At 33.7% G+C, this 22,235-nt stretch overlaps 1 protein-coding gene across 4 annotated transcripts in view; it reads right to left on the bottom strand.

The window, feature by feature from the left end:
* The window catches only part of Bsk (mitogen-activated protein kinase dJNK), a 148,408-nt gene that overhangs the window by 30,169 nt on the left and 96,004 nt on the right, over window positions 1–22,235 (bottom strand). The window lies entirely within an intron of this gene.

Here is a 22,235-nt window from a genome sequence, read left to right as displayed (position 1 = left end):
TGGTGACATTGTGAACAGTTTCTAGATAGATTTACGCGTTTGTCGTTAACAAAGGGAATAGCAAATTTCACAAACTAATTGACGCGGTCCAATGAAATTGGCAAAGCGAGCCATTCGCGAGCAAATCGCCTCCGCAAGCACGAGTGACAAAAGCCTCTCCGTGATTTAATGGCACCGCATCGCCTCTTGGCAGTGTCTCCTTCGGTAATTCGAAACCACTGTTTTGACGTCAGCCACCGGCCGACTCGTGTGTGATCGTAATAATGGCGCTAACGAGCTGACGCCATCGCACTTTGCAGACCACGATGACGATGACGACATCGAGGAGCAGTGATCATAAACTTCGTCAATCCGCCGCCGAGAGAACCTCGCGAGTCAATTAACGCTAGAAAGAGAGCTCGAGTGAGACGATCCATTTAACTTCCTTAATGCAATTTAAATGCGTCAACTGCTCATAAACGAGTCTATGGTTGCAACCATAGACGATCTTCAAAGTGCAACCAAGAATTGGAGAATCAATTTGTGAGTACTATTTGTATATAATTCGTACATATATACATGTATATATATGTTCAACACATAAAATATATGTAATTTTATTTTGATGAAATATAAAATAATGATGTTGACGTAAGGAACAGTTTTGATATGACATAGTTGAGATTTTGATCAAACGAGGGAAACATTTTTTAAATAAATTTACATTTAATATAATTATTTCTCGTGTTTAGATTTTGAAAACATTCTTTCGTAAAATTAATTAATTAAATTAATATTTATATTATGTATACATAAGGTATACATAAAAAGTATTTAACTGTTTTAAAAAGAGAGTACATTACAATGTTTCAAAATCAACCGTGAAAAATTAAAAGAAAAACTTTAACTTTGAAATCATACGCGTACAGAAAAAAAATCTTTTTTAAACACACGCACGCACATATACTATGTGTAAATTCAATCGTTCTTTTCGCCATTAGCCTGCATAGTTTTATTATACTTTAATTAGTAATGCTAAAGAACCAAAAATATATTAATCATTTTAATGACTCTGGAAAAAAATTATGGCTTATTTTTTAAAAATGTCTTTTAAAGAGAAGACTTCAAACTTTTAAATCGTATAAAAACAAAGTTAAAACAAATTCTTTTAATAATCTTGAAATTTAAGATTTTTCAACAGTTTTCACAGTTTATTTGAAAATGGTGCGAGAGAAAAGTTCTAGAGAAAAATTATCGTCGAGAAAAAAAGTTTGATAAAGTTTAAAACCTGAAATTTGTGTAGCCTTGATACTTCCAAGAAATATCGTATGTATTATATATATATATATATTATCAATTTTCAAATATAAATATATTAAAATTCCATCATTTTTTAACCGACGTGATGTTTTAATTTCGTCGAAGAATATATATATATATATATATATATATATATTTAGATAGAATGGTACATATATCCTAAAGAGAGATGCGCATTAACGACGCATCTCTTTCTGTCTCTCTTTCTCTTTTCACTCACGTGTTTTGTACTTCATATCACACTAGGTTGAGGTGACGCGCACGAGCGGTTCGTTATTGAATGTTAAATTCGTCGGCGTTCTCTCTACCGTCACGGTAATTACTCCCAATCAGTATTCTGCGGACGGCTGCCAAAGAGGAACGTCTCACCTCACCATTCCCCTTCATCCCATCTCTCCCATAGGGTAATTACCCGACGATTCGCCAGTGCAAGAAGATGCGGGGATCAGTCGCGGGTTCATCGACCGAATTTTTTAGAGAGGAAAAGCTCGCAGGCAAGAAAAGGTCGGCCAGCGGAAGCGGCTGGGAAGCCGCGAATAATTGCGGTCCCGCGAGATGGACAGGCGAAAGAACGACCAGAGGACGGACGGAGGTTCCTTGAATAAATCGCGACGATAATTGGTGGAGAACACGAGAGAAGAGCGAGACGTCGCCGCAGTTTGCCACGGTGGTTCGCTTGCGAGATATCCGGTTGAACCGGGCCACCCAGGCGACGTCGGCGTCGTCGGCATCGCGCTGATCGACGTCGCGGGACGCCGTCGTGCCGCCTAATCGCTTAGCGGCTCTTTCGGGCTGAACGGACCGAGTGTCAGGAATGTTGGCGTCGATCATTTACCTCGCTAACTCGGAACAGTAGCTGTTACACAGTGGTTGAAAAAAAAAAGAATTAAGGGGATATACTATTTTGAGAGAAACGCATCGTACATCGAGAGCTTATATTTCATCGCACTTTTGTAAATCGCGAATTGTTATTGTCGGCAAAAACTAAAATAAACATTTTTATTCATATCAGCTTAGTGATAATTAATCAAATTAATTGTAACTATTCAAGCCGTTAGGATAAATTTAAACTAAGAATGTATCTATATTTATATAGTTTTTTTTATTTTTCGTACATTTCCGAAAGAGAGATACAGAATTGGAGCAGGGAAACGAGTAAATTCACATTTGTTTGCAATATCGTGCGTCAGCGGTGGCAATTTATTAGAAGCGATGACGATCATTGTTACGGAAGTAAACAGCTGCTAGTCGAGTAAAAGCGAGAGTATGACGCTCGTAAAAGCGCCGCGTCTACAGATCGTAAGCTTTCATTCAGCCATTATTCGCGTGCGGATAATTGTCGTCTCGAGAGAAAGACAGAGAAAGATAAAGTTACTTAATCCTGCAGTTGTAATGGTCACGAGAGATAGCGAAGGAAAAAAAAAGACGAGAAAAAAGCTCGTTAGTAAATCGTTAACCACACATTCACCACCAATCCACCGTTATCTGTCGTGAAAAGTCGAGGATATCTCGATCGAGGGAATGTCAGGCGACGTGACGACGACAGCTATTTACCCGTCTGAGACGTGCTCGGATAAATTGCAAACTGATAAAAGATTTCTTAAGCAGGTATTTGAGTATTGAACAGAATTTTCCTCTTTTATATTTCCAACTACGAATTTAGATATAAATAGATAAATAAATAGCTTAAAAATTTGTTTAAAAAGATTCTGTAACATTTTATTATCTAATAATTTATTTTATTTTAGCTTTATTTTATTATTAACTCTTTCGATTATCTCCTCGGGATAACTTTGTAACAAGATATTTGATACTTGAACTCGTACATCTGCAGGTTTTGAGAGAGATGATATTGAGATTACATTAATTAATTATAAAAAATTATTGCAATAATAGTGCGTACACGCAGATTATTCTGTGGCAATAAAGAATAGACAAACTTAAAAATTCTATAAATTTTTTAAATATCTATTTCAACATATTTAACATATTTCATATTTTATTATATTTCCTATATTGTAAATTTTAATCATTTTTGTCGCTGTGTATCGAAGTTTCATTAAAAATGTATTTTTCATTGAAAAGTAAGAGTAACAGAAAAGAGAAACACGAGATGACGGCAAGAGAACGACGATGAAAGCCAGACGAGATAGCATTTCGTGAATTTCAAAAATGCCATCAATGTCAGCGCGGTAGACAGTATTGCACACAGCGATCTATTTATAATGCGGTCGCGCGCAGAAATTAGGCGAACGTTGCGAAAGAGAAGCCGACCACGAATGCGGGCTTGCGTTCGATCAAATCGAGCCGTTGAGAAAAAAAGAAGTTGCAAACTCTCGTCACAGAATTCGTGTTCGACGCGATGCAACGCACGTACGCATCCTGCATCAAAGTGAATTATTGGATGACATCGTGCCAGATACAAATCACTGCCGAGAGTTTGGCGCAAATTGCATCTGCTGCGGGAAAGAAGAAGCGATCACGCACTCGCGAACGGAGGCGCGAACAAGCGCGAGACGGATACTTCGAATTAACTTATGACGAGAGAGACCTATGTCTGTTTGGTCTGCGAAGATAATGGAATAATGTTTATGCGAGGGAATTTAGGCGCGAGTCCAAGACTATCACAAAGGGAAATTTTATAAAAAAAAAAAAATCATATGCGATTCTTGAAATTCGTACAAATTCGCGTAAATCAATGCGATATCTCTTCATCAAATATACAAATATACAGAAGCCCACAATCGATTATATTTATGCGAAAAAAATCTTATTTTCATATTTCATTTATATTACACTGGCGAATTTTCAATTTTAGTTTTTTGGAGGCTTAATATATTATCGGATATGACTATATTAAAAATGATTCCCATACGACCCTATCGTTCCATTTTTTACCCAAGTTGCTAAAAAGTGTCGACTGCGCGTTTTTCCATGCCGAGAGGAGATCCAAATGGCACGAAGAGAGGAGAAGAGAGGAGAAGGAGGAGGAGAGGAGGATAGAAAAGCAATCTCGTTAGGCGAACGCGATCCCCGTTCCGTCGCTTTTCCCCGCGACTTCGGATATAAATTAAAGGCTATATATTTTACGACGGCGAATAGCCAACCAGTCGGCGGCAGGAATTCGTCTGGGGCCCGTCCGCGCTTCCGTCCGATTCCAAAGTAGTAACCCAGTTCACACTGGGAATACGAAACGAGATATACGAGCGAACGTGGCAAACGATTAAAGTTACGTTTACACTTGTGCGTCGACGCATTCTCAATTAAAATTATCGTATGTGACTGAAACGACGGATTTTTATTAACTTTTATCCGATTAATGTTAATTAATATCAAGAGGAAGAGAGTGATAAATTAAATCTGAAATAAATTTCTCTGAGAATTTGTATTTATTTTAATGTTATATAATTACTCAAATTGATCGATCGTTTCTACATTTGTATTCTAATTTTTTAATAAAAAGCAAAGAAGGAGAAAGAAATCAGAAGGATACAAATATATATATATATATATATATATAATTTTTTTGAAACTTTCAAAATTATTATTTTTTAGAATTACTGTACTTAAAAAAAGGCTGCAATAATTATTTCCTATTCAAATAGCGTTTAAAAATTCAGATAAAAATTTACTTCTCGTAAAACTTGAAAACCTTGATATATCAAAATGTAATTAGATTTGATGTATCTATCACGCACGCGATCTGTGAATAAATCGGTAATGTTAACGAATAAAGAGATACGTTAAAATATACAGAATATTTCAGAAAAAAATACAAATGCTTCGCCAGTGATATCACGAGCTAGCTAAAATAAACGACTGATTCTGAGAATTATTTCAAATAATATTCTTCGTACAAAGTTATATCTATGCAATTCACTAGTTAAACATTCGCTTTTTTTATCTTTGATACTATGATACATTTGATATATTGACATTAACTGTTTAAATAATCATATTAAACAAATAAACCATTATGTTTTATCTGACTACAATAGAATATTTCTCGTACAAGAAAATTATGTGTTAAATTGTCATGTAACGTTTAAAGGAAACGAGATTTGCCAGCAAAGGTCGCCAAGACCAATTCGATTGTCGCATCCTTCAAATGCTGCAGTCTTCGATCAAAGACAAGAGAGCCACAGAAGAGACGCGATAAAAACGCGAGAAACTTTTCTGCGACGTCACGCACAGCACGTCGTTTGAGAAGAGATGTGCAAAAGACAGACGTGGAGCGAAGGGTGTCGCGTGCCGACGTGTCTTCACTCGGATTCCCTTCCCTTCTTTTCTTCTCTTTTTATCTCGAGATATCCCTCTATAACCCTCTTCTTTCGCCCTCTGTCTCTTCTTCACACTTCTAACTTTTTTTGCTTCCTTTCTTCCCGCTCTTCTCATTCCCCGCCAGGTTATGCAACCTGCGGACAAGCGAGGGGGATATTTGCGTCGTGGAATGCCGCTAATTGGCCGAAAATAAATACGTCGAAGAATGTTACCCTTTCTCTCTGTCTCTCTCTTTCTCTTCTTCTTCGCTTTGAATCGCTCTATTATCGTCGTTCCCTCGGGCCGTCGGTTGTGATTGATTGATATTCAGGCAGCGAGACATTTTCATTTAATGTATAAATCATATAAAATAATGTTTAAACTGAATTTATCTCTTAAGGTAAATAACTTGAGAAATTTCTTTCTTTAACTGTACAGAATTAAATTATATATAAATTAAACATTATATGTATATTATATATATATTTTTACATTATATGCTCAATATTCACATGTGTTTTTTTAGAGATGATTGTTCCTCTATTCTAATTTGAAAACTAAACCCAAACAAAAGCGAGAGTGAAGTATTGCTATTGCTACTTAACTACTTAACGGACAACTGTTACTATTCTCTGTTGAGGAAATTATGCGCATTGCAATGGGTCATTTAGAGTCTGCAAAGTGCATCGGAGGATTAAGCACAACTTAGCCGTTAATTTTGCCGAAATTATATCACCTCATTCTTCCTTACTCCTTTAAACAGTCGCGGATTATCTCGCGTAAAACACGCCTCGCGGAAGATCTACGACGCACAATGCGACCGGGAAGTCTGGGAAAGATACAGAGAGTTCTATTTGTAACGAAGGGAAGTGGCCGAAACCTGTCCGAAACAAGACGAATATCAGGGTGACGCCCACGCGATCTCCGAATGTCGTTCGTAAATTTTCATCCACGAAATGTCCTGCCATCTTATCGTTTTCACCGTACGCACAACGTTTTTCACACTGGAAAAACGTGCTTTTCCTTGTCGTGACAAGAATTACGAGATCGCCGCCCCAAGCAAGACGACTTGCGAAAAGTCGTGAAAACGACTTTCGATCGCCACGGGGATCAATAAATCGCACGCCAGCGGTTTCGTATCATTTTTATAAATATCTTAAATAACGGAAAACGTGCACATCTAGAAATGCTGGATATTATATATGTATATTCAAAATTGTATGCTCTAAACCGAACCATTTAAGAGAATTCTCAATATTTGAAACAATTAATTAGGTTTTTTTTATAAAATTTTTTCATGTTGTAAATAAAGGAAAAAAATTTTAAATATTAATTTAGTTTTAAAAAATTGAGATATAAAAATTAATTAACATGCATATCAACAGTTAGAGGTATTTTTGGAAATCTTTAGTAATATAAAAATAAAATAAGAATAGACATTCTTTTTCATTTTCAATTTTGTTCCTAATTGAATACATTCCTCTTCCATAATTCAAGTGTCAAATTTTTGTAGAATTATAATGTAACATAAATAAGAATAATCATTACTAATAACTGCATATAGAAGGTTATGTTTAAATGAACATAAAATTTAACAATCCACTTTGAGAAATATATAAGTGCGAAAGCAACCTCTTCGAACACCAAGTAATGTTCAACACGAACGAAGGATCAGAAACATTAACAGCAAACGTGCGCCGACAATGTAATCGTCTGAGCGTACTTTGTCTCTTCGTGTAATCCGTTTCACGCTTATCCTTATCACTCTCGATCCTATAACGCAGTCGGTTCTAAATCAAGACAAACGCCCGGTTCCTGATCCGCGAAATAAAGCGAGGAGCTGAGACTGGAATTCGGCGGATAAAAGATGCGAGGAAAGGCGACAGAAAGGAAACAGAAAGAATACAACTCGGTACTGATATCTGTTCCAAAAGGATCACACGAAAGAAGAAAGGAAAGAAAGGAAGAGTGTAAAACAGAAAAAAAAAAAAAAAAAAAAAAAAAAAGATCTCTTGCCACGGAAGGAAAGACGTGAGAAGGATTGCTCATGTCCTCATGTCTGAGCAATCAGGAAAAAGGAGTGCATGACGGCTGGTCAAATTGACATCGCGCCTGATTCACCTGAATCCTCCCGAGGATCGTTGATGTGATATCCTCGCGTACGCGCCTCCGAACCCAAGATATGCGGGGTAATGGCCCCTACGCGAGCACCTCACCCTGCCATTTCTGCCGCAGCCCGGGCGAAATCGAATCGCACGAAAGGGAAATCGTAAAGTTAAGAGCTTTTGCTCGTTCATCTCTCCCGCGATCTTTTATAGTATTTTAAGCTTTGACTTTTTAAGCTTCTTAATATTATTGTCAAGAATTATAATAGATTATGATAGATACCTTGCAAAATATTTTTTAATACATTCTATTATTATTATTATTTTTACGGATTTTGCGATTGAAAGTGATCAAAGTGATGATTCTGAGGATATATATATATTTCATCAAATTATTATATATTATATTCAATTATATAACAAAATTATTTTCTTTTATATTATTATTATTATTATTAAAAATATAAGACGTTATATTTTGTTGATGTTAATATTAATATAAATAAAATAATTAAATCTCTAAATTTTTTTTCTAAATTTTCATAAAGTTAGCATTCCTTTTGACAGAAGTTTAACACGCATCTAAAATATGAAGCTCTAATTGAAATTCCTAGACGACGACGACAAAGACGTGCTCCTTCGCCGCGAACAATAACGTGCGTAACAGTTGCTGCGAATCTCCGAATGGCTTTCGCCAGATTTGCACGAAGCGCACACTTGTTACTGTGCACGAGAAACTGTGAGCTGCACAAACGGTAGCAACGAGCAAGTTACGGCGCCGCGTTGTCGTTTTCCACGCCATTCGTCTTGCTCGCAAGTATGCGAAGGAATGAACCATGCTCACGTCCCTCCTATAATTGGTGTAGGAGAAACTGCCTACTTAATTTCGCAAATAAGCTGTAAAATACGTTTGGAAAATCCTATACAAACCTAAGAATAGATGATTTGTTTCTTCAAAGAGAACGTATGAAAAATATGTTTCTTACGCAACTTAATATTTTTATAAAAAAAAGAAGAAAAATGTGAATTTATATACTTTTAATCTTCGTTAAAAAACGTATGTGTTGTATATAAAGAAATTCAAAATTAAGAATTAAATTTCACCCTATTTATTTGAGGTTTAGTAACCATGGAATAAATATATTCGTGTTTACATAACGATTAAAAATAAAGTGCCATCTTTCGCGGCATCAAATTTCGTTTCATCGGCAGTAGAATTTGATCATTGCATAATAATCACGAGCATCGAAGAAAAGAGAAAATGTTTGAAAAAGCATATCGAGAATAGGCAATAAAGGATGCAATCGTCGAACACGTTTGTATAACGATAATGTTCGCGTGAAACGGTTCGTTAAAACAGCACTCGACTGAAATGCCGTGAACAAGACGAGAATGGTGAATGATCGGACACGGGGAGCTCGTTATTTTACATGTATATACACCTGCATAACTTTGTACTACTCTTATTACATGTTCATTTATGAAGTCTAGCCTAGAAATGTCCTCAGTTATTGGCCATAAAATCTGTTAGAGCTTCCATGAATAACTTTCACTGATGACATTCTTAGATCTAAATTATCTGGTTTATTATATATTGTACACAGCAGTGAAGCACATAGCTTATGTGAACTTGTATATTCTATATCGAGAGTTTCATAATATAGGACGTAAGCCCGAAATGACGACTTTACAAAAATGAGAAAAAATGATTTTGAATTTGATATAAGAACACATCTAAATATTCTTCTATTTATTTTCATAATTATTAAGCCAATTAATACACAGCTTTGTTATAAGATACAAGATATAGAGTTTTCATATCATGCCTTAATATCTCATGTTTATTAAATTAGAAATACGCCCCTATATTATAACATCCTCGATATACATTTTATATATTTATAAAAAAAATTATTAAAACGAAAGAAAGCAGAGAATATTATTTGAGTTTCAATTTAAAAAAGATGTAATTGCTTAAAAATCATGCAAGAATAAGTAGACGTTTACGAGGAGCGGTTACATAAAATATCGATTTAAATTTTTAAAATCCTCTTATATAGATTATATGATACACCCTGGCAAATATCGATTTATTACGATTTTAGTATTTCTTTTAAGCCAAGTGAGCGCGATAAGAAAATTACGCGCCGGGTAAAAGCATGGGTTTCATCGTTCCTGGCACGTGGGTTGAAACTTGAGGAGAGACGCGACGGGATTATCAGAATCTAGTCGCAAACCGATAAAATATCTAATACAGATAATCGGCCGAGCGGAGTCGGCATTGTAAAGAATGGCGGCGAGACAAAGTACGGCGTCCTCCCCTCGCGCAGTCTGATTTATTTCCGGGATTTATCCCTCAGTCGCCCATTCTCTCCCCCTACCTCTCCGATGCGACCAGTCCCGAAGCGACGTTTCGTTCTTACTTTATTGTATCGCTTTGCGGGACACATAAGCTGCACTACGGACGATTCTCCGCCGCCGTAAAGATGGAGGACTCCCTGCCATCGAACAAAAACGACCACCTAGTCCGTTTGTTCTCCTCGCTTTCAGAGATCTACTCTTTCGATTTTTCCTTTGTCTCTTTGAGCTTTGATGCGAAAATTCCTTCGCATATTTGTTCGGACAATTAGTACTAATATCATTGAAAGATTCATCTAAAATCTGATTGTACTGAGTGTGACAAAAACTATAAAATAGAAAAGAATCTCATTGTCAATTAAAATACATGACAAATAACTAAATAAAAAATATAAATTTCACTACAAGTAATAGAGTTAAAGTATGTAGATCATACTTTTATATATTAATAGGTATATAAACTTGATCAAGTTTTTATGGTAAAAATATTAATCACATTTTTCGAGAAAGACTTGGTCATTAATATCTATAAAAATATCTAGTCTAATAATTCTCGACTACTAATTATTCCAACAATATAATTTCCTTTTATTCCAAAATAATTTCCTTTAATTTTCATTTCTAAACTAACTTTATTCTGAGCCTTTCATTTATACTAAATTATCTGATCAAGTAAAAAATCTAATTTAAATTAGTATCTGTTCAACCCTTCAGTTAATAATACTATCAACTAATGATTTATTATATTCCGGAATACCAAACGCATAGATTGGTCTTTCCAACTTCCAACAGTTTCGCTCTTTGGTTTTCGACGGGGCAAACGTTGGGCGAGATAATGTGGCCCAGCGAAATGTAAATACCACCGACGCAAATGCCCCGAGGAGGAGCCATCCCGGTAGGTCGAGGGAACAGCTTGTTTGTCGGATCGAACAAAGGCTCCCTTTCGCCCGCGGGCTCCCCGCGGACTGTCGTCCTTGTACGCTTATTTGTACGCCATTGGTGGATTATCCATTCCCTCCACGCTGCTGGATCAGTTCTTTGCGGGATTGTTATATAGTTATCTCTAACGTCGTTGGCGAATGATACATCGTTAACAAGTGCATTCAGCCGATTTATCGATCAATGGAAAATAAGATAAGTAGATTTCAACAATAGAGATATAAATCCGTGCCTTATCGAGAATTTTGAGAAAATAATAGATCGATCACATTTTAGATCGACGATATTATTATTACGAATTATAATTGTAAAAATTTTAAAAACAAAAATTATTTTTGCATTATCATATCTTTTTGATATCTAATGTATTGTATATAAATTTAAAACAAATATACGTCCAATATATGTATATATATACAATATACACACTGCACTGTTATAGAGGATGTGTATTTATTTTCAAAATATCAAAAGATAGATATGATAATGCAAAAATAAATTTTATATATATATATATATATCTGATGTCTAATCTGATGTTTTCTTAACCTTTAGTACTGATGGATCATTTTTGTCTGTGATTTTTCTAACAACGTTAATTTCTCGAAAACAAATAATCATAAAATAATATATTTAAGTAAATTATTTTTCAAATTTATTATTTTAGTCTTTATTTAGAATGTTCAAAGAAGATATATACATTTTTTCAGATTTTTTAAAACACTTTTACATATTAATAAACTTATCTAAAATACGCTGACCCACCTGTACGGTTAGAAGGCGCCAAAAATAACAATACGGAGTAAGGGTTAATTTAAGCAGAAATAAAAATCTAATTTTTTTAATAACCTCGATTTAATACAAAATGAAATTTTAAATCTGCGAAATCATAATTATCTACGCTTATTATTATTTCGAGCTGCAAGGGATTAAAGTGTAATTGACATTTCTTGCAGCATCGTGTCGTGAGACTTAGTGACATTTCATGACGCATTTTGATTACAATAAAATCATGTGGCGGTGGACGATTCCACCGGTTGCACCGTCGATTAAATTTAACGACCGACAAGTTCTCTCACGCGAATGCGCAAGCCATTTCGAGCTCAGAATCTATATCGGCGGACCGCAGGATTTCCGGGCGAATTCGCGCGACGAGAATTGCCTCGATATCGCGTGCGAATATTAATCCTCGTCTTAACGATCAGCATTAACTGTTACGAGCGCAATATCTCGCTGAAATCTCTGGGGCGACACGTGAATGGAGTCTGTCATTAACATGTGGACGTCGATTAATTGAAGCAAATAAGATGAGAGAGACGGTCGCTCGATGCTGTTCCAGTACAGTTATCGCGAGAAATTGCCATGTCAAAAACATTTCCTGTCAAGAGTTCGTACAAGAAGCAAAGAATTTTGTTGGTCTTATATAAATTTTATCTCAATATATAAAACTTTAACAATTGAAATTCGCACGACGTTCAACATATCGAGCTTTGTCCTCAACTATCAGCAGTACTGCGCTCACACCAAAAATATCTCGAGTCTCGATCCTCTTGAGAGGGAACGAGAGGGGCTCGATTCTCTCGGTATATTTCTCGAATAATTACAAGCGCGTAAGCATGTCGTTGGGTTAACGCAAGAGCGTTCGATGTTGAGGGTGCACGGACTCCGATGTTATTTTAAGGGGTTTTCTTCAGGAAAAGAAGGGAAGAATCAAGCACACATACACGTCGCAGCCGACAGAATATTCATTTTTATACCTTACTTTATGAAAACATCGCGAGGGAGCGTCGTGTTAGCAGAGGGTAAGATAACAAAACGAGCACTTCGTGTCTCCGCGGCTGTTTTATATCCGAAAGTGTGATGAGAAGATAGAGAGAAGGGGGAAAAGGGAGCTAGACATTATGTTATCTCTTCGTGATATGATTTTGCGTCTTCTTTTACGCCGTAGCGATAAATCAATGCGCCTCGGTTCGATTACCAAGTTGCTGGCCAAAGTTGCAAGTCGCAACCAATAGATAGCTATAGCTATGGAGGGTGATAGCTAGAAGTGGGTGTATAGGGCAGAGATTGACACGGGTCAGAATCTAGTGAAGGCTAGGTTTCTTAGAAGCGATAGCTTATTCTGGGGCATTAAGTGCTTTGACGTACGTGAAATGTGAAGAAAAGGAAAATAATATAATAATGAATAATAGAAGCATAAGTAATAAAGCACAAAAATATAAAAAAAGAATGTATAAAATTTAGAAGAGGTAAAAATATGAAAATATGAATCATATATGTTATAAATATTTATAATCGATGATTGTTTAAATTGACGACATTTATTTACTAAATAAACTGTCAGTGATGACATCTCTTGATTGATATCGTCATAAACTAAAGTAATTAACGTAGTTTGTTTCTGGAGTCGTCATCTTATTATTTTTCGTTAGATTTAAGACTGACAATGTTAGGCACATGATACAGAGAGGGTAATACGTCAGAAACGTCTCGTTAATAGGAACGTCCCAAATCGCACCGCGCATTTCTACGAGTACTCGCTCTCCGCCACTTCGCAGCGGCGAGCCAAGAATCTGCTGAGCCGACACGAATCATCGGACGCGATTCGATGCGTGGAAACGAGCTGCGGGCACCGTCGCGATGATGCACGTAATCGTTACGTGCTGATTATACGACGGCTAAGAATACGACGCTTTCAGATCGTACATCACGTTTACTTATTTTAAACGTCGGAGTTTAACACAACAGTTTGCTAATTAAAGTAACTTTTAAAATTTTAACATTGTGTGTAATAAAAAGTTTGAATTAATTATCACATAAGTTACAAAATATCGTAATATTATTTTATTCATTACTGTTGCAAAAAACATGTATCTCTCGTAGAATCTCATATTTTTATTCACACAATTGCTAATAAATATTTTTTTCTAAAACCATTTTTTTCCAATTACGCGTGCGTGCGCAAGGATTTATTCAACGGATATATCAAATAATCCATACTTGCATTACGTATCCTTGCAATGCAGCACCGTCGACAGGGTGCAACGACCATAATTCCGATGTATTCGTGCATGCGATGCATCAAGCCAGGAAGGGGGCTGGAGAGGATAGGAAGGAATCGCGATCCGTTGCATAAATATCACCGGGCCCACCTATGAGCCGTATCCGTCTCCCTTCGTGGACGAGGACGAACGCATTGATTTATCACAGCGACGTAAAATACGCATCGAAATGGCTACCCTACGGTAGACATAACGCGCGAAAAGCGAAGTATGCGCGAATATTTTTTTTTTCACAACGTCGTATTGGAATCGACGCGTTTTCACAACTTGGTAACTCACGAGAGCCACTCGTCATTCAGAATAAAATGCATGCTTTTCCAATCATAGAAGACGAAAAATTTTGTGTTTAAAACTTACGAATGGATTATTATAATCACTTTGTACTAAAGGTCAGGATTGTTCCTTATTTTAAAATAAATTATGTATATTAATTAAAACATGAGTGTAAATTTAATATATGAAGTAAAATGTGAAATATGAAATAAATTTATTAGATTACTCTAGAAGATTTTCTAGAATAAATTGTTTACGATTTTTTTTAATCGCTTAAGTGTCTCACATAAACTTTATATAATTACAATTTGAGATAATTTTCTTAAGACTAAATATAGAAATGATCAATTTCAGGTTCAAAAAGCTATTAAAATCTAAAATAAATTCTGTGGAAAATGCAGTCAAAGGACAACGACCGCACAATGGGGTTACACGTATAACGAGGTAATATTTTATCGAAGCTTTCCGATCGATTTCCGGTTCGACGTTGAGAAAGATTTTAAAAATGAGTCTTTGCACCCTAGTGAAAGTATTATGAAATGAGTTTGTCTCCATTAATACAGCGATTCATCGATTCAACATAAAGCTGTCATCTACGGGAGGAATGAGAGAAACGAGGAGTTTCCGATTATACCGATGTGCACGCACACATAGCTTTTACTTATTCTATTAAGACGGCCTCTTGCAACGTTATAGGATGATCCATTATGATATATTCAAGTGCGACAGAGAATCTTTAATTTCGCGGCATACAATTTATTATTGAAAAAGTCAAAAGTTGCTAACAATTGTAAAATTATATTAATTATTCCTCAATATTACATAGTATTTTATATTCAGATTAAATTATTTTTTGGTAATAAAAAAAAATATAAAAGCTCATCCGTTGTAAAATTAAAATCCTAATGAAGGATAAAATCAAAAAGTATGCTAACAATAAATTTGTTAATATAAAACTTATCGTACAGGAAGGGTGAAAGCAGAAGCTGCTAAGCTTTGCATTGTGCGAAACTTTCTCGAGTTAATTGAATAAAGGTAACGAGGAGTATTGTACGACGCAAACAGGGGCTTGGCAATGTTTCGCTGTTCTCTGACAGGTTAATAACTGTAGACGGTAAAATCGCACGTGCAGTCACACAGGATGGAATTTCTCTAATCCCGCGGAATTTCTCGTGCACGACAATCCGAGCTTTCTCGCCACGAAAACGTAATTTATCTAAATGACATTATTTTACGCGAAGAGACGCCATGACAAAGATGTGTCCTCCGACTGTCTCGATTCTTTAATATTATAAGCATGTCGTCCAAAAAACTTATATAAACTTAACGCTTTACTTTTATGAATTAAATTTTCAATATAAGAAATAATCTCGTTCATTGTTGTTTATAATAATAATTTCGTTTTATAATCAAAGCCACAAGTACAGTTTTTTGAGACTAGAAAATACTTTTTGAAAAAATAACTGTTTAAACTTTTTAAAATTGTCTTTAGATATGCCTTGTTTTTTATTAATTGCGAATATATTGTAATAATAATTTTTAAAGACTTCAATCACAAAGAAAAGGAAAATTATTGCATATAATTATTAAAGATTCTATTAACACAGTGTAAACGTGAATTTATACCATAAATAAAATTTAGACATTCCTATTTTATCTTCAATCACTTTAATGTACGTGAAATAAAAAGTATTAATAATATTTTTATTTTTTTTATCGTATATATACATATATATAAAATAATATATATAAAATATAAAGATTTTTATATTTATAACCTTATACCTATGTTTAGAAATTTATTATTTATATTTTGTTCCCAAAATATTGTAATTCTCAAGACTAATGTTTTATATAACGAAAAATATCTGTGCAATTAAAAGTTTTTAAATTTTATAAGCTGAGATTATTTAAATTTTCATTATATGTTTTTTATCCTTAAAATTGTATCCGTCGACGCTATATTACATTTTTTAATTTAACTTTTTTTTAACTTTAGTAATGATAATGATATTAATCATTCTTCTTACAGTTTGATTTCTAATATCACTATTTGGAAAGGCAAACATCCTCTACACATGCGTAAGTTAAAAATGGTCGGTAGACACGCAACGCTTATCCATCGATTTCCCACCAGACGACTTTCAAAGAAGTCCGACAAACAGCACGCAAACACACGCCCGCTTTTCTCGCTTTTGTCGCACGCAAAACACTCTCTGTTTCCACGTAGACGTTCACGGCATCAGCTGATTCGAAAGTTTTCAGGAAAATCGATTATTATACGCGTAACCCAATCTACTTCAACTAAAGCATGTAATCGATTTCACAATTTTTAGCAACAGAGAAGAATCCTTTGTTGAATTTATTATGCAAATCTGTGAATGCAAAATATAATACAGTTATATATAAAAAGTTAGTCTAAATTTTAAAAAAGAAAAATTTTTAATTATCAAAGAGATAAATCAAATCTAAATGTGAAAATAGCTTCATAATCAATCATGATTATTCTTGATAAGAATTTAGATACATGAAATATATAGTCTGTGCAATAATATAAAAAGATAAATATTAAAAAATTATTCCATTTTCATTCTTGATAAAACAAATCAAAGTTTGAAAAAAGAAAATGATGATACAATAGATACATAAGAAATTAAAACTAAGTTTGTCTCTCTATTTTTAATTTTAAGTACATTTATATTCTACTCTGTATGCTTCTGTACTATATACGAAAGATTAAACTTTGTGATATTTATGTACGGTCGATAGATCGTTGAAGTAAGATTTCACAAGCGCTATTCGAAGAGCCGTAGGCTTCTGCAAGAATAACGGATGAGAACTTTGAGATATAGAGCTTTCGCTCGTATATATCGCGAGATATCTCAGGAAACGTACATTATGCTTGTAACTCGTTAAGCGCGGGCAAATATGGGCTACGTCCAGATCGTCAGATAGGAAGAACGCAGTGGAAACTGACGAGAGATATCGTCGGATAAAAATAATAGAAGAGAAAAATCACAAAAACCTCATCGAGCTTATAAAGCATAGAAATGCAGGCATTAAAGTTAATATACATATTAAACGTCAAAATGATTATAAAGATATATTGGAGAATATAATTTTAGCTCCTCCATTGCCGTAACTTTTCTAAATGAATGTGCGTTAGAGGTAATAGGTTCCTAATGTGAATATAATTGTTACTTTTTTCGTCATTGTTCAGAATTATAGTCTTTTATGTATAAAGATTATGTCATATGATTTATTATTATAACGTTCTCATATTTTCTATTCCTCTTCCCTTTCATATCTTTCATTTTTTTTCTAATAAGGTTACATTTTTTATTATTGTATCATATAAATATTGTCTAATAAAAAGATTTTTAATAAAGGGAGAAAAAATAGAACAATTTATAAAAAAATCGAAAATTATCGTATTAATCATGTACATACTCGATAGTGTTGCGAAGAGAAGAATTTTTTAAAACTCTTTTATATAAAAGAAAGAAAAAAATTTATTTCGCATCGATAGTATGTCGGTGGCTGAAGTGATAAGGATGGCGAAACGATTTCTCGCAGAATCCAGTAATAAGATAGACTTGGTAAAACGATTTTAAATAGTCTACTAAAGACAGGTAGTTTTAGAATCCCGATAAACGCGTCTCTCTTTCTTTGTCTCTTTTTTTTTAATTTCAAATGCAAATTTCTTCGCGTGAGTGCGCGACAAAAATTCCCGTAAGATTATTCAGGGTTGTTCGGGATTGTCTTGCAATCAGCTTCCAACATTATCAACAATTTTCTCATCATCCAACCTATAATCGTGAAACTTAATATTCTGGTTTTATTCAAAATGATACAGTATAATTGCAGGTTTATTTCAATTTATCGTGTTATTTTTTTATAATGTTTCATGACATTTTACATTTGTCTCGCATGTACACATGTGTCGGCATATGCAATATATATATATATATATATATATATATATATATATATACAGGCTTTCATTAATTTATTAATCACATACATTTTCAGGGCATTAATAAATTTTTTAATTCATGACATAAGGAATTTAATTTGTGTAACTATAAGATTCTTAAAATTTTATCTCTTCTTTTGGCGTAAATAAATATTTTATTGTTTTCTTGAAATTTCTTTAGACCAAATATTTTTTTTTTCTTTGATAATTCATTGATTTAGGCGAGCATTGTAATTTAATGGTGCGGAATATGAACAAAAATCGTATAAAACTCAATTTCTTTTTTGCCGTTTAGATTTTTATATCGGTCGCATTCTCGTGACCACGCGCGACAAATCCACGATTTGGATGAGGAAGGGAACGAGAATTACTCGGAAAGGGAAATCGAATGGCCGATAAGCTCACGAGATTCGTGATAAGGGAGCTTACCGAGGGGGAATCCTGTCAGTAGAAAAAGCCACGATGTGGTCAGCCACATCATGCGAAAAATCGTTTAATCCCATTTTATGAACAAAAATATTAAATGATGTATGATGCTAACTTATTATTAGTTAGATTAAATATAATAATTGCGTCTATTTTTAAAGATTTACTTCTACACTATATATTTTCTTCAAAAAATGTGGTTACAAAATTTCTCATTTTATAAAACGTGAATTACAAGATTAATAGAAAATTCAAATAATGATTATTATGCTAATCAAATGCAATAACTCATAATACCGTCTAATTATCACTAATAGCTTATGCACTAAAGTATATCCCCTCTTCTCGTAATTGCAGAATTATAAACATAATTAAACACGTAATTAAACGCTTGATCAAAGGCTTGATCTATTTGCACTAATCGTCGAATTATATAATTCGAATTTTGGAGCCGCATTTTGCGATTGAAAGCGTTAATTAGCTGAAATTGAACAAGATAGTTAAAGTTTTCTCGCTATATGAACTGTACTTCCTGCGAGAAATCCGAATATGTTAGTTTGCCGCGACCATGGGCGGCAGAATTTCGCGTCTCTTGCCAGCTGCACTCTCCGGAGGAGCCAAACTTCTGTCGGTGAACTAAAAGTCAACGATTATATCGCTTCCTCTCTAATTCGCCACCTGGCTAACTCTCAATAGCCTGCCTAGAATCGCTATGAACTGTATTTAATAAAATTCTATCATTTAACGTTAAATTTAATCATTTCCAAATATAAATTTTATCCATTTCCTCTTGTGTAAAAAATATTATAAATTATTAATAATTTTTTATTACTATTATCTCTATTTTAATTACATTATATTATCTATTCATAAATATACATTTTAATTATTTTTATAATATTATTTATGTATGTGATTGTGTGTGGTATAAATAACTTATATAATACACACATAAATATATATATATATATATATATATATATATATTCTTAAATTATTATTATTTATTACGTACACGTATTTTTCATGTTTGATTTGTTTATACAAATTTGTATTTTACATAAATGTGTTGTGTATATAATTTATAATGTTAAATAAGAAAGAAAGCGTTATTGTAAAACGTGAGAAAAAAACAAAGTGAGGCTCTCTTTATATTTTGTTATTAATAATTAATCAAGTAAAAAAAAGGCGATTTACCGCAATTACATTGTGATAAAAATAGAGATATAAAAAAAGGAAAATATTTCATCACAACGATATTTCTATGACACCTAAAAGTGTAATTACGTAAAAGCCGTAACGCAAAAGCGACGTTGCTTCCGACAGACCGCAGTTATTGTTTCTATCGGGATTTAGTGTATCTCGAACAAACGAAGCACGATATATTGCACTTGAACATTGCGACAACGACAAATTGACTAACCGGACTGCAATCGGCCGTTGGATTGATTTGCACTGTGTTTCAAGCAAACAGAAAAAGAAGAGTGTGTCACGCTGGGTCGTACGACAAATATTTCACTCGAGCTGGAACGAAATCGATCCCAATAGGTTCCTGACGCGTTTCACCAGGAATGCGTGTGAAATACCTCGCGTCCAAGGCAACCGAGTGACTACTGCGAGTTAATGGCGCTTAATAATATAGATTGCATCGAGGAATCTCGAGCATTCCTGAGTAAGTAAGTTTACGATCAGGTACATAGAGTGCATTCTCGACATCCGCGTTCACACAAATAACTTTACAATTTCAGAAAACTAATAAAATTCAATTATCAAAAATCAAACATTTTTGTTTAGCATTTATTTCAATCTTTATTTATTTAACAATGTTTTTCTTTTTCTTGATTATTTTTAATCAAATATAAGATTATGTTTCGACTATAAATAACTGAAAAATTATTTCATTATTTTAACATTTTATTATATATATATATATAAAGCATAACATACAAATAAAGATTTTAAATTGATCTAAAAAAATAGATCAAGATTTAAAAGATATGCTAATTTATTTAGAGATTTAATTTAAAAAAACAAAAGGATAAAGAGATGTAAAAATCTTTGCATTCTTTATTCACATTTAATTTTGGAAATCCTATTATTAATCTCTAACTACTTATTTATTATTTCACAAAGAAGTTATAATCAAAGTTAAATTTAAGAGCAAACCTCGATTTTCAAAAAGAGCCGTGTGAAAATTTCTTTAAAATGTGTGAACATCTTGTGTCTATTACATCTTCGCCATAAAGAGCCGTGAAAATTTCAACAATTCACACCGACAACGCGGACGAGAACCACTGCGGTTCAATATATCACAACCTTGTACTTGCTAACTTACGTTGATTCGTGGAAAGGACCGGCACCTGAGACGGGCTACAATCACTCCCAAGGGAGTCGTGACAGGATCTCTCCCGTGATCATCCAATGTCTCCGGATCCTTCGTGGTATATATACAATCACATATATATAGTATATATCTTGAAATTGACGTATCATTCTCGACGGATAATATCTCACGTGATACCTTAAGCTTTGTCGTATATTGCATTTCGAATCCTAGACGTTAGACGTAATGCTTGGATTTATAACATATAATAATGAAGATAATAATGAAGATTCCAGTCTGAAGATGGAGGAATGCAGCGTGATTTATCAAGATTATAATCTGACATTTCAAGTTTAATTTCTCTAATTTTCATCTTTTAATGCTAATAAATTGAAATTTTCTTAAGTAAAAAAATATGTAAATAAAAAATAAGATTAAAACTAACCTGCAAATGATTATTTAATATTTTACTTTTATAAACTTTAGTATTTTTATTAAAAAGTTTGGTAAAAAATTATCATTTTTAGTAAAAAAATCAATTACAAAAAACAGCTTTATTTAGACTTGCAGTTATCCTGAATATTATATGCTCAGAGTACTTATATTGATCAGTTTCAACAATTCCGTATATGAACGTATAGGAATGGCGGTCTAACAAACACCATAGGCCTTACGGTCGGCAAAGTTTGGCTGGACCACCATCGAAGTAATTGGGGCTCTCATTAACTGTTCGGTCCAAACAGGCTCGGTGAACATCCCAAACTTCCATCTAATATCGAGTTACGAGTTGTGTCCTAAAACCGGCCATGGCAGCAAACGGCCGGGATAAAATGGAAGGTTGTTTTGACTGAAACAACAGTTGCGAAAAGATAGCCGAAACTATCTCTATGCGAAAAGAGAATATACCTATTAATGCTCGTATTAGTACTCATATTTGTGTTACTCAAACATAATGATACAACGAAAAATGATTATTCTAATTTAAAATTACTTTTCTATTTTATAACAATCTTTAATTAAAATTTTTTTTTTTGTAAAATATCTCTTTAAATACGATAATTTTCTGTTATGATATTAAAAGTCAAATATTTATCTGTAAAATAAATTAAAACTTTATATGTATACATATTTTATTTTCATATTTATAAATATCGTATTTTTAAATAAGATTTTAACGGATTTATTATAAATATTTACTTGGAAAACTTTAATTT

Source organism: Anoplolepis gracilipes, chromosome 17, assembly GCF_047496725.1.
Source record: "Anoplolepis gracilipes chromosome 17, ASM4749672v1, whole genome shotgun sequence".
NCBI lineage: Eukaryota > Metazoa > Arthropoda > Insecta > Hymenoptera > Formicidae > Anoplolepis > Anoplolepis gracilipes.
This window is presented reverse-complemented; position numbering and strand designations above follow the sequence as displayed.